This window comes from Danio rerio, chromosome 2 (genome assembly GCF_052040795.2).
Source record: "Danio rerio strain M-AB ecotype USA chromosome 2, GRCz13ab, whole genome shotgun sequence".
NCBI classification, from domain to species: Eukaryota; Metazoa; Chordata; class Actinopteri; order Cypriniformes; family Danionidae; genus Danio; species Danio rerio.
This window is the reverse complement of record NC_141022.1, coordinates 38,191,735-38,206,165: the sequence shown is the minus strand read 5'-3', so window position 1 is coordinate 38,206,165 and position 14,431 is coordinate 38,191,735. Positions and strand designations below refer to the sequence as shown.

At 32.7% G+C, this 14,431-nt stretch overlaps 1 protein-coding gene and 1 long non-coding RNA gene across 8 annotated transcripts in view; both read right to left on the bottom strand.

Moving 5' to 3' along the window:
* astn1 (astrotactin 1) overlaps positions 1–14,431 on the bottom strand; it is a 414,746-nt gene that overhangs the window by 129,663 nt on the left and 270,652 nt on the right. The gene's annotated exons all lie outside the window — the stretch shown is intronic.
* Positions 11,232–13,838, bottom strand: LOC147846414 (uncharacterized). Its single transcript, XR_015478717.1, has 6 exons — positions 13,781–13,838; positions 12,258–12,315; positions 12,075–12,168; positions 11,794–11,951; positions 11,600–11,695; positions 11,232–11,424 (listed from the first exon to the last, which is right to left on the bottom strand). It is a non-coding gene; the product is annotated as an uncharacterized LOC147846414 (long non-coding RNA).

The following is a 14,431-nucleotide window of genomic DNA, read 5'->3' as shown; positions in this document are numbered from 1 at the left end:
TCGTTTATTCATTTGCTGGAAATTAGAACTGAATTTAGAAATAGTTTTGAAACAAATCTTTTTTTTGTTTGTTTGTATGTTTTAGAGCTTGTTTACTTCAGTGTGTCCAGATGAGATCCAACAGAATCTCAAAGAAATTCGTAACTTTTTGATATGATTAATTTCAATTGTATTTGTACAATCTTATTCATACATTTTAGTATAATTAGCTAATGTTTCATTGACATTGAGACTTTAATATTGAATAAAGTTGTGTTAATTAGTCATTTTTCTAGCAAAAAAAAAAAAAAAAAAAAAATATATATATATATATATATATATATATATATATATATATATATATATATATATATATATATATATATATATATATATATGTGTGTGTGTGTGTGAGATCAGGCTAGAAATTCATTATAGTAGAAACTTATCGATCTAACCCTCATAGATCGTTGGAGGACATTAATTTCTGCCACCATACGAACTATAACTCCCTTCAGGCACCACACACACACCTGTTCCGGTTCTCCATTGATGACACACACACAGCTGGGAGCTACTCACGACTGATAAACCATTTAAACCTTACACACACAGAGACAATGCTAAATCTTGTTTGGTTGATACCCTGTAATATTTCAAAGTCTTCCATTGTCTTGCCTTGCCCTGTTTTCTGACCCTCGCCTTGTTAATTGGTTAATGTCTTTGCCTGCAAACCTACTACTCCTTTGGACAACCTGCATGCTCCTGCTTTGCTCCTGTTTTGACCATTGCCTGCTTGACCATTCTCTGCTGAATCAAGTACTGCATGTGGATCCTCAACTCCATTGTCAGCATCCTAAAATTACACCTTGCAATTAAACTGAACTGGTTCAAACTACATTTTAACCAGAATGAATCGACCTGGAGTTATGAAGTTTTGCAGTATCCAGAGGAGTTACAGTACGTAAAGGTCACAAGCACTTTTTTAAAGAATTTTCATAGGTTTAATATTCACAAAAACTCAGTCATCAATCACCTTAAAGTATAATAATCTTAGATTACTACAGTACAGTCAACCCCACTGTGTGCTTTTCTGAATTATAATATTTTGTAGTCTCATTTGTAACCCCCCAAATGAAGATATTCCCTAGACATTTTCTTGGCTTTGCTTAGAATGGTTTTACAGCAGAACACCCAGAGCTCATTCATCAAGCTCCTCCATCACTGCAGGCTTTGAGCTCCTGCCCTGCAGAGGTGCAGCTCCAGAGATCTCAGACCAGCAGAGCAGCTTTGACTACTACAATCTTATAATCGGCTCACAGCACACTCTCTGCTTCTTTACCCCATCCATATATACAGTATCTTCCTATGTGCATACCCCTAAGCAAATTTTAAAGCAAATGATAAAATTAAAAAATGTTATTTGTTAATTTCGGGAGGAGTAGGGTTGCAAACCAAACCAGGGAACATCTGATTTTTTGGTACACATAGTGTTATTGAACCCTTGCTGTTTATTTGAAGGTGAGGGAGCACTCATATCAAATTTAGCATATCTTCATTCATATTTCAAAGATGAATGAAGGTCTCAGGGAATTGAAACAGCATGAGTGTGATTAATTAATAACAGCATTCTAACTTTTGGCCAAATTAATCTTTTATGCATAAAAAACTGACATCAATAAGGACCATCCAGTTTTACCTCTTCCCAACAGGAAAAAACAGCAACAATCAAAAATGCTTGAATATATGGTGTTATGGCTTTGTAATAGAAAAAACAAGATGATTATTATGGAAGTCAATGGGGCAAAAACAGCCACCAATAGTGAATTAGCCACCAATAGATAATTTACCTTATTATAGGATAGTTTACTTTACTTTATTCACCTTATTCTTCGAGTACGAGCGGGCCATTTTGGCTTAAGACTCCTGGTCTCATTTACTTCCATTCATTTTTAGACGTTGAAACTGCTCGTTCTGCTGCTTGATGTTGCAAACTGATGTTTACTTATATTATTTTGGTTTGTCTGTACAGTCAAGAGCAAGTAGTTTGACCACTTGTCTGCGGACTATTATTCCTAGTCATTTCTCCCATAGGCAACTAAATCAGAAGTTCTAAAACAATCACAAAAGCAAGCGCACTTCCGCAATGAAAAAAAGGGTAAATCAATAAAATAATTAATCAAAAACAATTCATCAAAGGCAATGTTGTTTCACATGTCCAAGACTGTGATAAAAGGTTACAAAAATTTAGTACACAATTACTTTTTATATAAAAAAATCATTCATAAATCATAAAAAAGTCTTTTTTTTTCTTTCAACAAATCAGTGCATAGTTTATATATTTCACAAATAAAGTTCAAATCTGTAATTTTCTAAGCAATTAAGTGGTTTTGATCAGGACTGAGGTTGGTCAACAGATTTCTGCAAAAGTTTGAAAAAAAAAAAAAAAAAACGGGTAGTAAATAACCCCAAAGTCTATCGTTAAGCTTTTTTTTTTAATTTATAAAGCATTTTCAAAAAATGTGTCAAAGTAAAATTTGTCAGCAAAAATCATTCTGTTAGCTGAAACACAGAAAAGCATATGGCCAAATTAAGACAAAAATCACCCCAGAGTGGAGGAAAACATCCACAACAGTAGATAAGGGTTAGCCTTGAAAAATTTGAAAAAGTGACTTTCATTAACATATTTAATAGTTTAAAGTGATTTATTGTCTGGGTTGATACAAAAACCATGTAATAAACTGCCTGTACGTTCTCTCTTATTTTACAGACCTATTTCTCTATATATTATTTTTTACATTATAATATTTTAAACCACTAAAATGTCAATAAAAGATGCTTTGCTAAACTGTAGAGTTGATTTTTTTAAATCAAAAATTGACAGAGAGATCAAGGTCCAATAATGCAATTCACAACTGTAATAAACAGCAAGGGAAAACACTTGTGAATCACAAAATAAATAAAAAAAACATCAATCAATAGATATTTTTACAGTGTATATATTGTGCCTTTAACATGCAGTATATATCTTCCCTGGATACATCTCCACTACCCTGAAACACATCCTCAGGCGGTGTGTAGGAATCCCTTTCTTTCTCAGGTCTCCTGATCTTTTCTGTCCACTCAATCTTTCACCCTCAGGCAGAAGTGGCCACAGCAGAGGTGGGCCGTGATCCTCTGTTACCCTCCCACCCTACTGTCATACAGGACATGTAATAGGAGAACGATGAGCACGAGAAAGAAATAGAGTACATATAGGGCTGTAGATAGGATAAAAAAAGAGCATGCATGTGCATTGTGTATAGGAGATGGGGGAGGTGTGAACACGGTTGTCATAAAACTTATTCATGTGTCTTTTTGTGCACAGCTTATCTGTAAAATCTATATTTCATCTCTTAAATTCAGAGTTTTATGATGTTGAGACGGTCCTCCTATCAATAAAGTATTGATCATCAAGTCAAACGTTCTATGCTTAGTATTGCTGATCTTCAAAAAGCCATTTTGCAGGTATATCTCAGTAAATCTTACAAGAACATTAGAGGAGGCTCTGCTATAAAGTTTAAATACAGCTTTCACGTAAAAGTTTGGTGTGAATCAATCTGATCTGTAAACTATAAAGCTTGTGTTATTTAAGTTCTAGCTTCAAAAAGCCAAAGCTTTAAAAACGTACACATTTGCTTCTAAATGAGTCTTTTAATCTTCTCTTGAGTGGTGCTGCAGTCTGAAGTGTAGGCTCACGTATAAAACAGCATGAGTCTATTTTTCTCTTGCAGAGACTATAGTATAAAGGCAGCACTTGTGTCAGTCGAGTGCACATTATGAGAGAGAGAATGATATCTAATTCAAAAGCGTGGAAGCCATAATCTTATTGTTTATTAAAAATAACATTTAAAAGTGGATAGACAATGTGTTTGCTGGTAGGATTCGCAGATCTAAATTGGCCTCTTTTTTTAAACTTTTTTTTCTTTTATATTATCATTATTTTATGGGCCCTGTGGCGTTAATGTAGGGAAAATGATTAAATAAATCTTAATGTGCTCATAGTCTATTTCATTATCAAGTTTTACTACAATTCACAAAGACATCAACTACATTTTCAGTGTAGCAATAGATAATATATCACAATATATACTAAATATTTTGGCAGGTATATTCAGAACATGAATCATTGACCAAAAAAACAGAAGCCTTTATAAAATATGACCTAAAAACTTCTTAAAATGCTAAAACACTCCAAACACTGTGTGTTTTTCTAAATTTAAGAATCACAAAACAGACCCAAAATATGATTAATTTGTAATTTTAAACATTTCATCTTTATCATTATCCTAGCTGTTACCCTTCTATCACCAAGACATTTTAATAATTTAAGATATACTGTAATGCAATTGGGGCGGCAAGTGGTTAGCACTGTCACCTCATTGTAAGAAGGTTGCTGGTTTGAGACATGGCTGAGCAAGCTGGCATTTCTGTGTGGAGTTTGCATGTTCTCCCGTGTTCACATGGGTTTCCTCCAGCTGTGGGCACAATAGACATGCACTATAGAATCTTGGTGTGATTCTGGAGTCAGATCTGAATTTCAACAGTCATGTCAAAGCAGAAAGTAAATCCGTATACTATTATCTCAAAAACATTCCAAGAATTAGATCCAGAATGCTGCAGTCAGGATTCTGACCAGAACCAGAAAATCAGATCACATCACACCTGTCCTCAGATCTTCACACTGGCTCCCAGATACATTCAGAATAGATTTAAAGTATTACTACTTGTCTATAAATCACTAAATGGCCTAAGACCTCAATACATTAAAGATATGCTCACTGAATACAAACCTAGCTGATCACTCAGATCTTTAGAATACAATAAAGTAGAAATTCCTAGAGTTCAGACAAAGCAGTGTGAATCCGCCTTAAGCTACTATGCCCCCTGCTGTTTGAATCAGCTTACAAAGATAATCAGATGTGCTCCAACATTAGGTACATTCAAATCAAGACTTAAAACACATCTGTTTAGCTGATCCTTTACTGAATGAGCACTGTGCTACATCACACTATTATGCTTTTTTTTTTTTTTACTTTTGCATTATTTTATAACCTGTTTTAACACGTTTTAATCTGTTTTTATCTGTTTGTAATCATTTTTAATTATTGTAATCATTTTTATTTTCTTGTTTCTTTTCTTTTTGTTTATGTAAAACACTTTGAAATACCATTGTGTATGAAATGTGCTATATAAATAAACTTGCCTTGTCTATAGGTGAATTGAATAAACTAAACTGGCCGTAGAAAATGAGTGCATGACTGAAAGTGTCAGTACTGGGTTGCGGCTGGAAGGTCATCGCAGCATAAAACATACGCTGGACTATGTTGATTCTCAGTTAATTCCGCTTTGGCAATCTCTAATAAATCAGAGACTAAGCCAAAGGAAAATGAATGAATGCATGAATGAATGTAATACAATTGAGAATGATCTCTTCTTTTTTATATTTGAATAATTCACTTTAGTAAACATGTATCTTTCAACATACTGTACATTATGCATGTTCATTTATGTTTAAGCAGTGGAAATGTCTTGACTAAAATCTGTCTGCTTTAATCAGTTAAAGCTGCCATGCCACATGCAGAGAATCAACATAACTTTTATTTATTCATAACGTAATGGAAAGCATTTTGAAAGCTGAGACAAAACTCTTTGTCAGATAATTGAGCAGCAGGCAAAAATGTTTGCGAAGGAACAAAAAACAGATTGACATCCTTGTCATGGGGGACATACTTTTATTTATTCATTAATTTTCCTTCGGCTTAGTCTCTTATTAATCAGGGGTCGCCACAGTTGAATGACCAATTTAGTCTATACAATATCACCATATTATTACAGAAAGAAGTTTACATAGATTTAAGACAAATAAATAACAAAACTTTGAACCTGAATGATAAGGATTCAAGACATGCAAATTAATTATTGGTATCCAATGTTGATCAGGGTGTTTTTTAAATTAAAAATTTAACCCAAAACATTCCTTTGACTTATTGGAAATGTAAATATTGTTTACCCTTGAATCTATATTTCAAAACATGCATGATACTGGTATATGTTTACAATAGTGGAGCTGAATAAAAAAAATCTAGTTTGATATGCTTGACATGTTTTTGATATGTGATTGAAATGGTGAAAATGTAGCATAGATGATTAATTTATGTTTTGTAATGGTGTTTGGCAACTTTATAATTTTGTACCTGCAGCTTTTTGGCTACCAGCCCAATTCTACGCCCCCTCATTCTGTTTGCAGATTTGCAAATAGCCCCAAGCCTTTGGAAAAAAAATGTAAATGGAAGAACTTTTAAATGCTTTTTGTTTGGTTGAAATGGCCATTCGTCTTCACATCGGTAGTTTTGGTATCTTTAATTCCGATAAATAATGGCCCCTCTCATTGCTGTTTCGGCCTAATAACTCCAGCCCCATTGTTTCCCCTCACTGAATCGACTACGTTTCCTTTTTTCCAAGGACGTCACCTTGCAATTCACAAAAACATTAGCTCTTCAGACGGATGGCTTTAAATCAGCTTTCCTGCCTACCTGAAAACTCCATTATTCTTCATTTTGCCAGCCTCTGACATGGTCACTGACACTGTCACAGCATAAAATGTGGAGCTGAAACAAGAGAACCTTGTGTTTCCCATTCCGTTTTATACATGTTAATTGGTTTTTGAAACTTTTTTTTCATTAATGACATTTACACTTGGGTGCCATGAGAAAGTAGCGATCACGGCCACTTGAATCCATGAAGAATACGCGTGAATGAATATTCTGAGTGTTAGCATGTGCTTATGGACCGCTGTGAGGAGGAGATCAGACACAGGGCAATGTTTTAATACCTCCTGTGACTCTGCTAAAGGTCCAGCTCTTTGGGTATGGGTAATGAGCTCTCCGGAGACACCAGAAAATCAAACTGGTACCCTTGCCCTAAATAGCACAAACTTTCTGGCACTAAAAGTGTGCCACCTAATCATTTTTGAATGCTTTGGGGTAAATGTTGACCACACAGCTTATAAATATTTACAGACTGGCTGAAAATTTTATAATGATGCCTCAGCAAAAAAAAATAAAAAATAAAAAATAAAATAAAAAAATAAATAAATATATATATATATATATATATATATATATATATATATATATATATATATATATATATATATATATATACATACATACATACATACATATATATATATATATATATATATATATATATATATATATATATATATATATATATATATATATATATATATATATATATATATACTGCACAGTATAAATGCACAATATCCTAATTAGCTATTCATTTGGGAACATCAATGTTTTTTAGTCAAGCTTACTGTAAACACTTTGTTGTTTGGTTGTGATTAAATGTTTTGGTATTGTAAATAGTTTTATTTCATTTTTTTATTTTTATTTCTGTTTTATTAAAAGTAGGTTGGTGGCACAATTACTCAGTGGTTAGCTGTCCCCTTATAGCAAGAAGGTTGCTGGTTCGAGCCCCAGCTGAGCCAGTTAGCATTTCTGTGTGGAGTTTGCATGTTCTCCCTGTATTTTCTGTGTTTCCTCAGGGTGCTTTGGTTTCCCCCACAGTTAGTCAGTCGACAGTGACAGTGACAGAAATTTGAGATCTCCAAAAGCATACACATCATTCTCTGTAGGATTCACGAAAACAAAAACTGCAAAAAAAAAAAAAAAATCTCCTGGGACATATTTGGTGCTCTCCAGAAGTGTATATAGCGGTAGGTTTTCAGGGTTAAGCTGCGGTCACACTAGAGTTTGAGTTTGCTAAATTCTGTCATACGGCTCTGCGAAAAGGGGCGGGATTAAACAACATGGTTAGACATTTAAAAAGCAAGCGATTGCTCCATATTTAAAATTTCCGTCCAGAGAGGTCATTTTTTGATCCTCGATTGGTCTCACACAGTCCAGTGATGCAATTTCGCAGGTCAGAGTTCACCAAGCTTGAACTTTGCACCGCAGCAACCTGCGAAACTTGACGCATGACCCTGTGTTTCCAGTCTGACGCATTCGCGTGCATATGAATAGAAGTCTATGGGGGGAAAAAAGCCCAGTGTGACCGCAGCTTTAGCCTAGATAGTTAAATATAATAGTTTTAATAACTAATTTCTAATTACTTATTACTAATTTCATTGCCTTGATGACTGTACATGCTATTGTTCTAGTTCTATTGCAAGATACTAGTAGTCAGATTCAATTGCAATTTAAAGGCTTAATTAAGTTCAATTAGACTAACTAGGCAAGTTACAGTAGATTTATCAAACAAGACATTGGATAACAGATTGTGTTTGTGACTGGTTGTTTATATTTAAAAGGAAAAAAATTAACACAAGAGGCCTAATAATTTTGCTTTTCACTGTACAGATATGTACCGTATGCAAGATTAAAATGTATGCTTGTGTATCAAGGTGCTATCTGAACAAAAATAAATTATAAAATATTTATGTGTATTTTCAAAAAGGCCTAGAAACTGTTTTTTTTTTTCTTTTTTGCAAACCATCAACTTGACATTAAGCTAAAACATTTCACTGATTCCTTTTAATTTGAGGGAATGCTAACCTTCAAAATTGCAAAAGCTTAAGACACATTTTGCTAGCTTCCAGTCTGTAATAAACTTCTATTTGGTTATGATGGATGGGTTTTATATGTGTGTGGCCTTTATCGAGTCTTACATTTGTAAACATGAAGTACAGCTAATTGCCACTTGTCCTTTTTTTTTTAACAAACTAATTAGTGGTTTAGGTATTTTAGAAAATGTTTGTATGTTAATGTTCACCTCATGCTTTATTGCAAAATAAATGGCCAAATTTGAAGTGATTTATTTATTATTTTACTTATTTGAAGGAACAAATCCCACAATGGGTGATCCCTGAACTATGAACACTGTGGCCTTGAGCGAGGCACTTAACCTCAGGTTGCTCCGCTGTAATAATAAGTGTACTACCCAAAGTTGCTTTGCATAAATTGTCAGCTAAATGATAAATTAGAGCAACAGTATTACAAAACTTGCTCTGCCCTGCTGAAAAGACATTTTCATACTTGTTCAGGCTACTCTATGCTTATTTGTAGAGGGCTACTGAACAAAGTTAGTGCACAAAATATTTCTGCTTAAGACTGTTAAGAAGCTTAATGACAACCAAAAAATTAAAAGAATAACCAAGAAGATAAATTTATCCACCTTTTTTAAAGACTGTCTTTCTTTGATTCATGTTCCAGGTATTGTAGTTCAGGAGAAACATGCTACCGCATGTGACATATGAAATATATTTATTTTGTTAACTGGATGTGAAGATGCTAACACAACGAATGTCTAACCTAGCTTCCATTTCACAAAAAAAAAAAAAAAAAAACTTTTTGCTGCTTACTCAAAATACTTATTTAAAATAAACTGAATCAACACAGTTCTTAATTGTTTTTTGAGACAACCCAATTGTTTTGTTTTAAATCCACTTAAATTTGTAAAAACAATTAAGTTAACTCAATTGATTTATGTTGGGACAACATGAAAGAATTGTGTGGAACTCAGCATTTCCAAAGTAGTTGGGAGAAAGCCTCATGATAAATCATAATTAGGTTAATCATAACTAGCTTTTCTACAAGCTAAGTTAAATACATTATAGATGTCACCACAGCATGACCTGATGTCATTATAGTTACACAACACTTACAGTAACAACATATGGTGCACTGTAATCCCGAATAAGTTGACAAAACTCAAAAAATTTGAGGTAATCAGTTACGTCAAATTTTTTAAGTTATGTAATTATCTATTTTAAGTAAACAGAAACATTAAGTTTTGAGTTTGTTGTACTCATGCAAGACACTTCACCTAACTTAAAATACCCAAGTTACTCAGCTTATACGTTTTAATTGCAATTAACTTAATTGTTTTAATTTTTCCAAACTTTAAATACTTAGTCACCCAGCTCATACATTTTAATACCAATTAACTTAATTGCTTTAATTTCTTTCAACTTTAAATACTTAAATCACCCAGCTCATACATTTTAATACCAATTAACTTAATTGCTTTAATTTCTTTCAACTTTAAATACTTAAATCACCCAGCTCATACATTTTAATAGCAATTAACTTAGTTTTAATTATTTATCTCACCTTTACATACTTAGTCACCCAGCTCATACATTTTGATAGCATTTTTTAAAATTAACTTCTCCATCGTCAGTTTCACAAATAAAAATAGCCATTATTTTAATCTTTAAACCCCATAAATCTGTGAAAATAAATCTGTAATTTAAAACACACAGACAATACCATTTTAGACATTTATTTTTAAAGAAAAATGTCCAACAGTACTTACAAATTTGTCTCCTATGCAATTACAAATGTCTTAAAACGATAAAAACTATTAGACATAAAGAGATTGAAAATGAACACTATTCTGAAATTATAAAAATTACCCACAATGTAAATATGATATCAGACATAAGAGCCTCAAGAAAAAACAACTTTAAGTTTGATAAAATTTAATAATACATTAATAAGTGTAAAACTTAGTCTTAAGGCATTCGTTAAAAAAATAATAAGTGCACATTCTGTGAAGTGACTCGTTTAGTGTAAACTACACAGAAACTGTATTTATCATTAAAGTCAAAATCATTCGCCCCCCTTTATTTTTTTCCCCCAATTTCTGTTTAACGGAGAGCAGTTTATATATATATATATATATATATATATATATATATATATATATATATATATATATATATATATATATATATATATATTCAGTCTTGGTTGAACTATGATTCTGTCATTTACTTATTCCAAACCTGTTTGAGTTTCTTTCTTCTGTTGAACACTTAAAAGGTTATTTTTGACCAAAAAAAAAAAAAAAGCTGAGACCTGTAACCACCGATTTCCACAGTATTTGTTTGCCTATTAGAAAGTCAGTGGTTACAGGTTGTCAGCTTTACTTAACTTTTGTGTTCAACAGAAGCAAGAAATTCAAGCAGATTTGGGACAAGTGAAGAGTTAGTAAATGACAGAATTTTACATTTGGACAAACTATCCCTATATATAATAAAATGCATACTTACCAATTAAAGGTAAATAAATGTTTTGAAGTTACTACCCCAGAGACAGTCTTTATTAAGTAAAAAAAAAGCTCTACATCAACTCATTCTTTAAGGTTTCCATGCTACGAGACTTTTTATTTTCCATCATCCATGCCAAGCAAAACTTTTTGCACAAGTTCAAAGTCCTTTACTATATATTATGTGAAGAGCATACATTAATCCATACAAGACAAGAAAGGTCTGGAAGTGTGCTGTGGGTGGTGTCCAATTCATTCTTCAGGACAACAGAGACCCTCAGTGAATGCAGGGCCAATAAAGCATCTTCAGTCAGCAGGATTATCAATCTAAAAATATAATTCAAGGATATTAATGTAAGGACAGTATCACAATGACTGAGCCAATATTATATGATTCATCAACTATTCGTGATTACAAATATGTTCTTAAGTAAAAGTTTTCAAAAATGTTCATCTTTTCATTAAACATGCCTAATTGTGAAAAGAATGAATGAAGTCTTACCAGGGTGTTCCTAAAGAATCTTAAGTCACGCTCACGCAGCAAGACCAAAAGACCTCTGATAACAGTAGTCCGTCATGAACTGACATCATGCAGTTCCTGGAAATCAAGAATCAATTTTTTTTAAATTAAAAAAAAAAAAAAAAAATTTCAAATGATATTTTAATGTATACTTTAACACGTGACCCCAAACATACCTGCTCATCATAAACCTTTAAAAGATTAGCCAGGGTATCTGCTGTCTTGCCAGTTTTGGATGCTGTTTGCCTTAAAATTGTCATCAAATGAAATAGGTGGTGGTCCAGTTGTGCAAAGAATTTGTGGGGAAAATTCTCATTTGTAACATGTTGGTACTCTGCAAACAGCAAAAAGAAACAAGAGAGAATTTCATAAAACAAACCCACACCACAAAATATAAAATTTTTAGAAAAATGTATTAATATTATTATTATGTTTCATTAACTTATTTATTTTTTACCTCAGATGAAAATCAGGTGTTGATCAGATGTTGAAAGCAGGATCTTCATGTTGTAAACTGAACTCAAGGTCTAGTTGAAGTTTCACTTTCCTTGCTGCAAAAGTATCATTGATAAATACACTGTAATATTTATTTTATCTGGATATGCCAGGCATAGTAGTACAAAATAAATATTTTACCCACCTTTCACATGCCTCCATTTAAGAACATATCTGTAGTCAGCAACAACCGACCTTCAATTCTGTATGTACACAAAGTCACAGTGTCATTTAGCTGAGAGTGGAAGTAGTACAATTGCATGATGTCTAACGTTAACCTCCAAAACGGTTAGCAATAGAGCTGATTATCATGTTAGTTGCTTTGATTCGATAAACACAGATTTAATTTAAACAGTATTGAAATTTCTAAAACTGAATAGGACGACAAAGAAATTTAAGGCCTGATTTTAAAAGCTAGAAATAACAAAACTTACCTTACTGTCTAATGATGTAAAAATATATAGACTAAAATATTTATATTTTTAAGATATAAATATATTTTAAGCTACAAAATTTGCACATCAGAAAACTATGTCTTGTTTACCACGTCTTGAATATTTTGTTTTGTTATTATTTTATTTAATAACATAATTTTGTATTAATGTGTTATAGATATGCATACTTTGTTTTTTAGGCTGTTTATATTCTCTCCAGAGTAAACATTTTAAAAAATAGATAAAAAAAAAAAAAAAACTTTTATCATACCTTTAAAATACATTTGACCTAAATGACATTTAAACTCACTTAACTGATCGCATTAATCAGGTAATCATTGATATGCAGAGATGTCGTCTTAAGCGCGAGGAAATATTAAGTGTTGATCAGTGCTGGTGATTGAGGTAAAGTTAGTGTTATATTTACACATTCAGACTTTCTCCTTAATAATATAATTTCAGAAAGGTAATTTTTGCATATTCTTAATGGTGAAATCATATTAGCAGCCAATGACTTTCAAAGTACAACATTGTTCAGTCAAAAAAAATTAGTGCATTTAGTGTAATATTGTTTTCATGTCATACTTGCATGTGATTTCAGAACGAATAGACAAAGTACTATGGTAAACAATTTATGGAGCGAGTCCTCATACATGGATCAGCAAGCAACAAGCTGCGTGTGGCAGAGTTAAGTTTTGAGACTACGTTTTTGCGCGTCATCAGAAAATACCGTTTAGTGTTTAGGCGGAGATCATTTGAGTTATGATTAACGTTACGTTTCTTGCGCCTTTCGTTTCCGAAGTGCCTACAGATCGCGAAGATAATACCACATTCACATACTGGATGGAGTTCAGCGCAGCGCCATGACATGCGGTTGTGAGAGCGCACGTCTCCATGACAACTTCAGCACAGGCTGAGAAAAGGCATACTCGCGCCAAGATTAATTTTTTTTTGAAAAATGTAATCGGCCGATTTCAAATATTTTTGTCTTTATCACACTCTGTTAAAACTCAGAGTTAACACATTACAACTAACGCTAACGTTGCACTGATTCTAACTTTTTAAACAGTAATGTTAACGTTAGTTAGCAACAAGTGAGGCTAAACATGTTTTCTGTAATGTACGACATGTAAACGCACCCTGATTAACTCTACATTACATTGAACTGTTACTGTGATTATATTAATTAAAACATACATTTAATATTTCTTGGATTTGTAAATATTTTACTTACTGTAGTGTGAAGCGATGCCGATCCGCCATCTTAAAAAAAACGAATGAAGCATGAGCACGTACGTGAACCTGGATGACGTCAGACGCAAAATCACTGGGCTGACAGATTTTGAGTTAATGAAACTTTAAAGAGACATTTTGTATAAATTAAACCCAGCAGAATTGTTCACCTTACTTGAAAGATTAAATTTTTTCAAACTCAAAAATAAGAAAAAGTTCTAAATACTCATCAAGGTTAATTAAGATAAACAAATTTTAATGATTTAAGTTAATAGAACTCAATTCAATTAATTAGTTACAGCATTAGGGATTACAGTGTGTTGCACTAAACTCTAAAGCACGTAACTGATCACAAAGCCTAAGAAACAAATATTTTAAGAAAAAAAAAAACATTCAATGCGATTTGTCACCCTTTTAGAAAAACCCAACACGACAATTTGCAACATTTTGATTTAGTGACTAATTCATATAATTTATTTTCTCGCTTGGCAACTGACCGATTACATCCGTATGGATGGCTTTTGGTAGATTTACGTGAGACCAGCCGGTGCGAATAGCACTTGCAAGTGAAATTTGAGTTCTGAAAAAGCGATCAAAGCCGCTTCTGATTCACAAAAACAAAAACTACAAAAAATGTTGCCTGGGACAATTA